Raw genomic sequence first — 12,371 nt, forward strand, 5'->3', positions numbered from 1 at the left:
GATTGGATGACTGGAGGATTAATACTTTTCTTAAACAACATTTTAACATTGATTTTAACATCTTAACATTAACAAAAGCAAAACAAAACAACAAAAAACTCCCATAAATACCCCATATCCTACGACCCATTTTTTGTCAGGTGCTGCTGATATGTACACATCATTGATGATTCAATTTTTGAATTCTCTATTTCATTTATTATCACAAGTATTTTCTGATGGTTAGTGTCTGTGAGGGGGGTGCTTTTAAAAATTTCTGTTTGAACTCATGTGCAGAGAGTTAATCACACTGCAGTCATCTGACCAAAAAAGGCCTGAGGGGGGAGGCTTTTTGTTTGTTTGTTTCATTTTTGTTTTTCTCAACTTTTTATTTTTAAAAATTTCAAACCAACAGAAAAGTTGAAAGAATGAAATAATGAACACTCAATTACCTTTTGCCCAGATTCATTGTTAATATTTTGCCACCTTTGCTTTCTTTTCTCTCTCCTATAAAGTTAATTTGCATACATTGATGGGTATAGTTTTAAAAGTTCCTTCAGTCAAGGCATGCACCCTAATTTTCATTATTTTCTCCTGCCTCTCTCTCTTTCTTCTTTATATTTAAAAATTTTAAAGCTCCAAAACCCTGCCCTTCTCTTAGTCTCCCGTCACTGCCTTATGCTCAGATCCTGCTGACCACCAAGCACGCGTAAACTAAGTGACTTTCTCTTGTCTGTAATATTCGTTTTGGCCAACAGAGCTTGGTCTAAATTCACACGAGATTAAAAAAAAGCTGCTATAGGACCAGGATCTCCTAGTGTTACTCACTCAACGACCTTTATATTCCTTAAGGAAAACTTCGTGGTCAATTTGGCAAAGCCCCAGCTGGAGACCTTTACTTTTCTGCTGATCACAATTCTGGAAATCACTGCAACTACATGAAGCTGAGAGCTTCCTTACTCAGTCTCTCGCTCTTTACTCCTGACATTCGTCTCTGGTCTTGGGGACTGTGATCGTGTGTACACTATCCTTGCTCAGCTCTGGGAGCCAGGCATGGAAGTTCTCTCGCGGGTTTTCTACTCCAAAAACGAAATACGGGGAAGAAGTAGTTTTGACGTGGGGAAGGCCCAGTGTTCAAGAATCTCAAAACCTAGGTAGTTGAAATATCATGCACAACAGAAAGAATAAGCGTAAATACACATTCAATTAGAATCATATATTCTCTACTGCAACATCTTGCAAGCTTCCCTGGTGGTCTAGTGGTTAGGATTCGGCGCTCTCACCGCCGCGGCCCGGGTTCGATTCCCGGTCAGGGAAAGGGTTTTTTTTTTCCCTTTTTCGTTTGCAACTATTAACGTTTCTTGTAGTCACTCTATCCACCCAAAGCCAAAATATAGGAAATGCAGAAAAAAGCAAAGAAAAAAATCGCTCACAATTCTAGCACCCAACGATGTCTGTTAACATCCAGTTTTTGAAACAGAAAACGTAATCATGCTATACATATATTTTATAACCAGCTATTTTTAAATATATTTCAAACACTTTCCAGTGGAAATAAACATTCTTCAGCAACATATTTTCTTTCACTTTAATTATTTAATATTTGAAAAGGTAATGTATTTACATGGTTTAGGATTCAAATATGCAAAAAAGGCATAAGCCTAATTTTCACCTCTGCCGTCTAGTTTTCCTCTAGTAAGGCAACCAGTGTTAAGTTTCTTAACTATAATGTCGTAAGTTTTTTATGCAAATACAAGTACATGCATACATACGTATATATTTAGATATGCTTCCCCCTTGCACAAATCATAGCAATCTAAACACACTTTTCCGCACTTTGCCCTTTTCACTTAACAATATATTTTAGAAATAGTTCCAGATTAGACATGCAGAGCTTCCCTATTCTGTTTTATGGCATATAGTATTCCATTGTATTGATGTTCCATGTTTAATTGAACCAGCTTCCTATTGATGGACACTTAGGTTATTTCTAATCCTTTGCTGTTACAAACAATGCTGCCATAAATAATCTTGTACATATGTCATTTTGCACGTGTGTGGACCAAATGTCCAGGAATTGAAATGCTGGTTCAAAGGGTATGTGCATTTGTGGACAGATATTGCTAATATGCTTTTCTTAGAGGTTTTTACGCTCCCGCTAGCAACGTACAATGTAAATATAATTTAAAAAAAAATCATGTGGGTTTTCATCAAAATGCATTTAATCAATCTTTTTTCTGGACTTTTAGTATTCCCCCCACCAAAAAAAAATTTTGGTTTTACAAATAACGCTTTGAGGAATATTTGTGTAGATACATCTTTGTGTATATCCTTAGATATTTCCTTAGGATAAATTCATAGAAATGGAATCACTACCTTGTACCATATATTAAATGCATTGGAGAACTAAATGCACAAACTGAAACAATGAAAAAGCTAGGGCAAAAAATAGTGGATAATTATCTTAATATTGGGCTGGAGAAGACTTTTCTATGATAAAAGCAAAGACAGAAATCATACAGGATAATACTGACAGGTTAGACTACATAAAAACAGAAAACTTCTGCCTGTCTAAAAAATTCTATAAATAATACTAAAAGACAAATGACAAACTGGTATAAATCAGTAATAGAAATATAATATAAATACCCAATATAAAAATAGACAAAGCATATGACTTAGTAAGTCATAAGTAATACAAACAGTTGGTAAGTTTATGAAAAATGATCAACCTCAATAGTGATAGAATAAATGCGAATTAAAATTAGCCTCCATATTTTTATCCTGCACTTTCTTAAAGATGAAAAGAATGACGATATCTAGTTGACTGATGTAATTTGGTAGTACTCATTGAATAGTGATAATTGATGATCTCTCTCTCACACAGCAATTTGGCAATATGTATCCAAAGCTTAAAAATGTGCATATCTTTTCAATTGCAATTTTATTACCTTTATGCATTTGCCCTAAGGAAACACTCTCAAATGCGTAACGATATGTGTAGAGATAATTCCCGCAATAAAGCCTTAACTCTTCCACTGGATTTCAAGGCCCTCTTCAAACGACGGTCGATAAACTAGAATTGACTTTCCTTAAACGTGTGTGGCAGTATGAAACTACCATAGAATTTTCGATATAATTATAAGAGAAAACCTAGAGAGCCTCTCTTCCTTCCTTGACTGTGTGTTGAAAATTCTCTTAATATGAATCCGAAAATAGGGGAGAACTTGTAGGACCAAAATTTAGCGCGCTAATCCTCATAAGAAGATAGACGGAAGACTTACTCTGTGTGCGTTGGTGGTATAGTGGTGAGCATAGCTGCCTTCCAAGCAGTTGACCCGGGTTCGATTCCCGGCCAACGCACTGTGAACTTTTACTTTTCTCCGAAACTTGAAGTAGCCCAGCAAAGCAGAGATTAAAAGAAAAAAAAAAGGAGTGGGAGCCTTTGACCACCCTTGCGTCCTAAGACTCCGAGCCCTCGGGTAAGTCTCTCCCCAAAGCGAACATCCAGGTGTTTTGTAGCTCCACAAGCCAAACCTGTCCTCTGGGTTTGGCCTCTGGCTTCGCACCAGTTTACGATAATTATTCTTTAGGGGGTCTTTAAGGAAGTTTCTGAAATAAAGGCTGGTCGGATCTGTTTTCCTGAATTCTCGGAGGCGGCTCTGATTTACTGAGGAGTCAGAATAAGGAAGTCAGCCCAAACGCCAGCAGTTCCCGAGAGAGAGCGCGCGAAGTTGCTTGGAGCAGTGACGAAAGCAAGAAAAAATAAAGGAGGGGGGCCCTCACCCCATTTGGCAGCTCAATGGCTCCGCTGCTCTTCCGGTTCCACCGTTCCGGGGACAGAAACCTCAATTCCAGGGTACAAACTGGAGATGTAAATAGGAAAATCCTGTGGGGCTGCCTCTCGAACCCCTGGGCGGGGCGGCTTGACTCTTCGGAGGGGAAAGAGAGAAGTGACAAGAGGAGGGGCTACTGGGGACACGGTCCCCGGGGTGCAGCCGCCGCTCTCAGACATCAAGTCAGGACCTGGGGGCGCCGCGTTAGCGCCGGCACCGCGGGCTCTAGGGTCTAGGTTTAGAACTAGATTCAGGTGTCAGAGCTTGGAGGTTGAAGAATGGAATAATTTGTTTGGGATTTTGACCTTTGTGGGTCACCCAAACAAAACAGCGGCACAAGGTAGACATTTCTGTTTCAAAAGGCATTAAATCGAGTCGCCGTGCGCCACCTGACTGGTGGCGCGCCGTGATCGTATAGTGGTTAGTACTCTGCGTTGTGGCCGCAGCAACCTCGGTTCGAATCCGAGTCACGGCAAATGGTGACAGCTTTTTCTCGGCGGTCTCACCTTTTAACCTTTTAAAGGGAAAAAGCTTATATAATTCCGCCTTTGCTTGATGCAGGGTCGCACAAGTGCAGTCAGCGAATTGGGTGAATAATTATCTTCACACAGCTCACTGCGCGGCTCGCCGACCTAGGGGCACCTAACCAACCCAGGCAGAGACGCTTCCGGGCGGTATGGAGAGCCTCGGAGCTGCGACCAAGGCTGCAGAGGGAGCCTCCTTCGGCCTTCACCTGAGCAGAGGAGAGAACCCTTCGCTGTCACTCCGGAACTCAGCGCCTCTTCCAGCAGTTGGGGAAATGAACGCTTAGGAGAGTGGAGTGAAATCTCCCGCGAGCGCTGACGCCTGAGGCTCTGAATCCCGTCCGAGTTTAAATCTCGGTCGGTGGGACATTTACACTTATTGAATATGGTCTTTTACTCAGGCTACACAAAATTTTAGTATTTAAAAACAAACTCGTGCCCCAAATAAATAGTGAATTGGACCTATTTTCCCAGTGAAGAGTCCCTCACCCTCACCCTCCCACCCCCTGCTCTTCATGGTTTAGGGGAGAAAAAGGTTTCCGGCCACGGAGGAAATAGAGGCTGCAGCCGCAAGGTCCCGAGAGTACAACTCCTCTCGCCCCGCCTACTCGCCGTGGCTGTTTGCGGATCTCATCCCCGTTCTCTCGCGCTCTTTCCCCTCCTCCTTAGAAGTCCCAGTCCCAGACGCCGGGTTCTGAAAGTGACAAGGTCCAAAAGAAATTTGCAGAAACATCGAGAGGTTTCAGCGATTTCTGCTTCCTTGGCAAGCCCGCCTGGCCCTGCTGAGTCCACATTACGCTCTCGAAGCTTCGGGTTCCTCGGTGGTAAAAGGTTACTACTGCGCCAGCAAAATCCTAGACTCGGAGATTTCTTGCACACTACTAGTATGTAGCTGCACCACACACCCTGTCCCCACAAGAAAATTATACCTATATTGGAAGAGCGTGGTTGCGGGAGCCCGGCTAGCTCAGTCGGTAGAGCATGAGACTCTTAATCTCAGGGTCGTGGGTTCGAGCCCCACGTTGGGCGTACTCTTTTACCCTGAGGTGTGCTTTTATTGAATTCTATCAGCTACCAACAGAATCAACAGCTTTTAATACTCCTTTTCCCTGAGGTGTGCTTTTATTGAATTCTATTGAATTCTACCAGCTACCAACAGAATCAACAGCTTTTAAATAGCCATTGTGGCCACTGTTGTTTTCAACTTCGGTAAAGGATTCCAGGAACGCCTCTATTTGCCCCACACTCAGCAAAAAAAAGGAATCCGGGCCAGGGATTCCAGCGCCTCAGGTTGTTGAGGCCAGGGGTCCCTGTCCGACCGTCGCCCGGGTCTGGGCCCCTCCCGGGGCCGAGTCTGGGGCTCTCCCTCTGTCCCGCCCCGACTCTGCTCCACAGAGAAGACGCCTGAGGAGGTGACCAGATTTGAACATGTTCGTTTTCTTCTCGTCGGTGGGAAATTTTGGATGAGGTATTGAAGGGCCTTCTTAGCTAGTTAAAATGCTCTCCGCTAGGTTTTGAAACATTCATCAGCTGCAAAGGGCTGTAAAACACAACTCGTTTAAGAAAGTCCCCAAACGAAAAAGAGAAGGGGAACCTGGAAAAGGAGCTGGGGAGGCGGAGGCGGGACGCGGATGAGCAAAGAGAAAGGGAAAGAGAGGGAGGAGCAAGGCCGGGAGCCGGCGAGTGGGGCGTGCACAGCGGCAGTCTTATTCGATGAGCATGAGGGGCCTCCCTGGAGCGCTGCGCCCACATGTTTTGAGTTAGTTATTGATCCACTGGAGAACCTTGTTCTACCCCAAAGCCTGAAGTTGTTTGCCTTACATTTGTTCCTGCTAAATCTCCTTTCAGTGTTGGGATGGGTGATGTGAGTTAAGTTGGTTTGCAAGGTGAGTGGAAGCCAAGTTTGGCATCGATCAACAGGCTTCTCCACAACAATGCGGGCATTCCTTTTCAACTCATACAGGTCGTCCTCCTCCTCTCCCTAAGGATCGTTTACCAGTCCTACTTTTTTTTTAAGTTTGTAAATATGCTTTAGTCTCCCTTATATAGCCAGCCAACCATCTCCAAGATGATTAGTACACCAGCCAATTATTCTCAAAGTGTGGTGCCAGGACAAACATCATCAGCATCACCTGGAAACTTTTGAGAAATGCAAATTCTCAAGCCCCACCTCAGACCTACTGAATAAGAAACTCTGGGAGTGGGCCCAACAATCCGTGGCTTAAGCTCTCCAGGTGATTTGAATAAATGCTGACGTTTGGGAACCACTGCGTTAGGGTAGCCAGGATACACCTATCAACCAAGATATACCATGTTTTTGGGTAGGAGACTACACGTCATAAAGATAGCACCTCTCCTTAACTTGGTGTCTGAATTTAACATCAGTTTCATAAAAATATCAAAAAAGTTATTTCCCTATTTATTCAAACTGAGCAGTTTAAATGGAAAAATAAGCAGTAATATTCAGGGAAATTCTTTTTTAAAGAGCAAAAAGGAAGGATTAACTCTATGTAGTTAATTAACTCTATGGCATGTTTCAAATGCCATAAATTATAATAATTAAAACAGTAAAATATCATGTATGAATAGACACCAATCAATAGGATAGCATAGAGTCCAGATATAGACCAAAATACGTAAATAAATGTAATATATTAGAAAGAAAGACTCAATAATTCTAATGAATAGTTTTTGAATAACTAGGTTGCTGTCTGGAAAAAAATAATGGTCAATGAATATCATACCTTTTACCTAAGAGTAAATTCCAAATTAACCACAGATTTAAATAATAATTGAAAGAAACATAAAAGTTTTTGTAGAGATATGAAAATTATTTTATTATTTTGGTGTGTGTAACAAAAAGGTTGTTCTAACTGACACAAACTCAGAAGTCTGAGAGAAAATATTGATGAACTTGACTACATAAATCAAATGGAGTGTGCATAAGCAAAGTCCAAAAACAAACGACAGTTTGGGGAAATATTTGTAACTCACATTGTGTTAAAAATCCTCCATTTTGAGTTCATGTTGTGCATCAACATCCTTCTCACTGCCCTAATTGTGAACTCACACTCAAGAACAGCTGAAACCCTTGATAACCAACCCAGCGGGTGGACTCTACCATTCCCTTTCCTCCCTCCTCTTCTTCCCCCTTCTCCCTCTTCCTCCCTCTTCCCTTCCCCTGTCTCCTCCTCTTGGTTTGCTTTCCCTAGACCCCACTTAGGACCCCAGTAAAGGCTTCTGCCCACAGGTCCTCACTATCTCTGCTCCCCACCTGTTCCATGGAGCACCCGGCTGGTAATGCTCTTGTGTGGCCCCGCACAGAGTGCGGTGACTTCCTCTCTGGGACCTGTGAGTATAATAAACTTTTCAAGCCTGGTTCTCTTCCTGTGGCCACACCAATTCTACCATACCGTATCCAACATCTCCATTCTTAGAACACACATTATATACAAAAGGCTAATTTCCCTAATTTACAGAACTATAAACCAATAAGACATAAACCAACAACCCAATAAAAATGGCAAACACATAAAGAATAGAAAATATAAAAGGCTATGCCCATATGAAAAGATACTCAACATTCAACATTGCTATTAATGAAAGTAATATAACTTAAAACTACAGTGATATAACATTTTTCACTTATAAGAAGCGGTAAAATTTTAAAAAGTTTAATATGTTGGAGATTTAATAAATATTGTTAATGAGAGGGTAGATTGATATAAGTTCTACAGGGTGCTTTTTGAACAATATCTATCAAAAATTTGAATAAACTTTTTTTTCAGCAATCCACATTTAGACATTTATCCTGAGATGTACCTACACATGCGTGAAATTAAACGTGCACAGAGTTATTCATGGAACATTTTTTATTAAGCAAAAGATTGGAAACTCTCTAAATGTCCATCACTTTTGGGGGTGACTAAATAAATGACAGTACAACCATACAATTAAATACAATTCAGCTAGTTGTAAAAAAGAGGAAGCTCTTGGTATTCCAATATGGTGTGATAGATGGAAGAAAATGGTTGTAATATTTTGCACCTCCTCCCATCAAAAGGTGGAGCTTATTTCTCCTCCATTTGAATCTGGGATTGGCTATGTGACTTATTTTGGCCAAATGTTGGTGCCTTAACAATATGACACAAGCAGAGGCTTTAAAAATGCTTGCATATTGGGGCTTACCCCCTTTTTGCTGCACTTGGAATCCTAAGACAATGATCTGAAGAAACCCAAGTTAGTTTGCTGGAGAGATCACATAGAGAAAAAGATCTGTCCCTCCCAGCTCTTCTAGTTAATTCAGCTGTGCCCCAGACATGTGATTGAGGCTATCCTACACCATCTAGCCCCAAATGAGTCAGTTCATTTCAGAAAAACTTCCAAGACAACTCACAGAATCACTAAAAAATAATAAATTATTGTTGTTCTAAGTCAATACGTTTGGGATGGTTTGTTATACAGCAAAAGCTAACTTTGATTCACTAAGACATAAAATTAAATGAAGATTCCAAAGCAAGGAACAATCTTATAATATGCAATAATTCGTATCAAAAGGGTAATGGTAGTTGCAGGAAATAAATATACACCTTTACTTGTACATACATAAACATCTCTAGAATGATACACAAGACATATAAATTCCCATATTGAAAGGGCCCATTGAGTGCCCAGTACAATGGATGAAAATAGATCATCAAATTTCAAATAGTAAGGATAAACAGAAGATCCTATAAGCTTTTAGGAGGGGAGATGAGAGAACAATTTAATGCAAATAATCAAGAATCAGAATGGCATCTGCCTTCTCTACAGTGTTGGTGCCCTCCAGTCTATAACCATCAGCAACAAGCCTGTAGTTGAACAAAGTCTGGTTTATTGGCTCATTGCAACAAAGGAGGCGGCATACACCACGGGGAACTGCGGGGCAGTTACACTTTTTTTTTGTTTTAATCTAGAAAGTGGGAGGAATGGAACAGGGCTAAATATGAAATTGGTAATTAAGCAGCAGTCACTATTAGTAGCTGGGAAGGGGGATGTTTGTTCGTTTTTGTGGTTTGGATAGTGTTATGTCTGTACTCAGACATGATCATGAAGTAGTCTTTTTTTTTTTTTTTTTGCTTCATTGTGATCATAGAGTGACTTTGTCTGATGTTGGTATTCTGTGAAATATTTTAGTTTTAACAGGAGAATATCACAGCTTAGGTGTTTGAGTTAGGCCAGCTCTAAGCTGACAACAGTCAATGGCTATTTTTTCTTTCCCAACAACAGCTCTAGAAATTAGAAAACAACGGAGCAATGCCTTAAAAATAACTGAGGGAAAATTACTTCAACCTAAAATTCTCTATCTAGTAAAATATCAATTAAATATATGGATATAATAGACACTTTCAGACATACAACGTCTCAAAAAGTTTAGTTCTCAGGCAGCCTCTCTACAGAAGTTATTGGAGGATATACACAATCAAAAGGAAGGAATGAATGAAGAAAGAAGACCACTGCAATCTATGAAGCAGGGGATCTAACAAAAGAGAGAGGCAATAGAAATCCCAAGATGATGGTGAAGTAAAAGGAGGTATTATGAAGACAGCTGTGGGGAAGGCCTGAAGATCAAGTAGACCCGACTGGAGGAGATAGGAATGTGCCAGGAGAGATTTCTTGAAAAAAACTGGGTTTCAATGTGTTGAGGCGAGATTTACAGAACTGGGGAGAAATTGGTTATAATTCAGTAATAAATACATGGAAAACTAAGCAAATGGAAAAATAAGATAATTGTTACTGCCAGAGGAGAAACATTATACAAAAAGCGATCACATTAAATTATGTGGCTTGTTTGTTCACAGTTGATGTGTTTAAAATAATAGTCATTGATCTCATCAAAATTATGATACAAGTATATTGATGTATTAGGGTTCTCCAGAGAAACAGAACCAATAGGAGATATATATATATATGTATATGTGTGTATATATATGTATATGTAATGTGTGTGTATGTAATATATGTGTGTGTGTATATATATATAGAGAGAGAAATATATTTTAAGGAATTGCCTAATGTGATTGTGGAGGTTGGAAATCCAAAATCTTCAGGGTAGGCCAATAGGCTGGAGACCCAGAGAAGAGTTGATGTTGTAGCTGTAATCAGAAGGCAGAGTTTGGAGGCAGAATTCCCCCTTCCTCTGGGGAACCTCAGTCTTTTTCTCCTAAGGCCTTCAACTGATTGGATGAGGCCTACCCACATTATGGAGAGTAATCTGCTTTACTCAAAGTCTATTGATTTACATGTTAATCTCATCTAAAAAAAAACCTTCAGGGGCCAGCCCAATGGCATAGTGGTTAAGTTTGTGGGCTCTGCTTTGGGGGCCTGGGGTTTGCCGGTTTGGATCTCGGGTGCGGGCATACACACTGCTTATCAAGCCATGCTGTGGCAGGTGTCCCACATATAAAATAGAGGAAGATCGGCACAGTTATTAGCTCAGGGCCAGTCTTTCTCAGGAAAAAGAGGAGGGAGGATCGGCAGCAACAGAGGTTAGCTCAGGGCTAATCTTCCTCACCAAAAAAAAAAAAACCCAACCAAAAATCTTCACAGGAACATCTAGACTGATGTTTGACAAATATCTGGGTACCACGGTCTAGCCAAGTTGATGCATAAAATTAACCATCACAATTGGGAAGATGGAGTGGGAAGTGTGTGTGTGTGTGTGTATGTAGTGGTAATTGTAGAGGGAGTGTGTAAAAGAGAGATAAAGAGCCTAAAACTAGAAAATCAAGAATTAACAATATTTGTTTACAGAGATGGAAATAAACAACCAATCACTGATTAAAAGAATTTAAAGTGGTTACCTCTAGGAAGTGGGAAGTAGGGGAGGGGGTCAGGGGAGTGTTTGTTTTCCTTATAAGCTTTGTAAGAGTGTTTGACTTTCTAAACTATGTGCATATATAAGCTTGATAAAAATAAATACTAAATAAAATGAGCTTTTTGTATGTTGTAGTTTTTCAATTTGTTGTCTTTTGAATTTCATAGGGGAATGGCTCAGTTACGGCGCCCAGGTGACTTGTACATATTCATAAAGGCCATGCAAGCAAAAGCTTGAACTGAAGCTATTCTGAATCTTATCGCAAGGTGCTCTGTGTCTCAGAGCAAGAGAGGATGGGAGGCTTGTGAAAAGCTGCCACGAGACTGTCTCCATTCACTTCCCCATCTTCCCTGGGAGGCTGTGCTGGGACAGTTTCTCATTGCCTTCCAGGTTCTAATGACATATGAGGCTTTCTGCTCACTTCCCCACCCCTCCCCTGGGTATAGCTGCAGACTAAAAAACCCCTTAGCTGCAGTCTAGAATTGGCTCCTCAGTTACAGGGTATCCCACAACTTGCATTGCAGTTACTGACCCCTTTTGTTTCAGTGTCATCCCTTTTGATGTGTGGGATAAGAACCTAGGAAGTCTGCACCTTCAGCTACTCTTCCTTTTGTTGTCTATGTAAATAATAAAACTGTCTGAACCCAAAAGTGACTTGTATCTTTATGGGCTGAATCACTCAGGCCTTGGCTTTGCCTGATGCCGAGCATTCAATTTGTTTATGATTTTTTTTTAGCCATGCAAATTCTTAAACTTTTTATGTAGTTAAATGTATTAATCTTTTCCCTTAGGGATTTTGAGTTTTATGTCATGCTTAGAAAGGATTTTCCCTACAAGACTGTAAAATTTTTATTAGGAGTATTTTTGAAGGAAGAAAGTTGTAATTATTCTGCTAATGAGCTGAACAGAGATGCAGTGAGCTCCCAGATGATTTTGTGGCACACTCCCTGAGGATCTCTGAAGGCTAGACCTGCTGAAGATTGAGGGGGTTTCCTGGGAACTTGCAGCTCCAGGATTCCTGGGCTCTAAGATGGGAAGGTAGCCGCTAAAAAGATGGTGCAGTATCCCGGTGCTAGCAACAGTGGAGAGCAATTACCAGGCCTGATTGGGCAAGTGGAGAGAGCTGTTCCCAGAACCTGGAAAACTGGTAGTTGTAGCTAAGGCTGTAGTGTAGTC

The 12,371-nt window shown here is 40.8% G+C and overlaps 4 non-coding genes across 4 annotated transcripts; all 4 read left to right on the forward strand.

Moving 5' to 3' along the window:
• The first annotated feature begins 1,224 nt into the window (after positions 1 to 1,224).
• On the forward strand, positions 1,225 to 1,296 carry TRNAE-CUC (transfer RNA glutamic acid (anticodon CUC)). Its single transcript has one exon. It is a non-coding gene; the product is annotated as a tRNA-Glu (tRNA).
• Positions 1,297 to 3,270: 1,974 nt separating this feature from the next.
• TRNAG-UCC (transfer RNA glycine (anticodon UCC)) lies at positions 3,271 to 3,342 on the forward strand. The gene has a single exon. It is a non-coding gene; the product is annotated as a tRNA-Gly (tRNA).
• An 876-nt stretch (positions 3,343 to 4,218) lies between these two features.
• On the forward strand, positions 4,219 to 4,290 carry TRNAH-GUG (transfer RNA histidin (anticodon GUG)). The gene has a single exon. It is a non-coding gene; the product is annotated as a tRNA-His (tRNA).
• Positions 4,291 to 5,295: 1,005 nt separating this feature from the next.
• TRNAK-CUU (transfer RNA lysine (anticodon CUU)) lies at positions 5,296 to 5,368 on the forward strand. The gene has a single exon. It is a non-coding gene; the product is annotated as a tRNA-Lys (tRNA).
• The last annotated feature ends 7,003 nt before the right edge of the window (positions 5,369 to 12,371 follow it).

Source organism: Diceros bicornis, chromosome 4, assembly GCF_020826845.1.
Source record: "Diceros bicornis minor isolate mBicDic1 chromosome 4, mDicBic1.mat.cur, whole genome shotgun sequence".
NCBI lineage: Eukaryota > Metazoa > Chordata > Mammalia > Perissodactyla > Rhinocerotidae > Diceros > Diceros bicornis.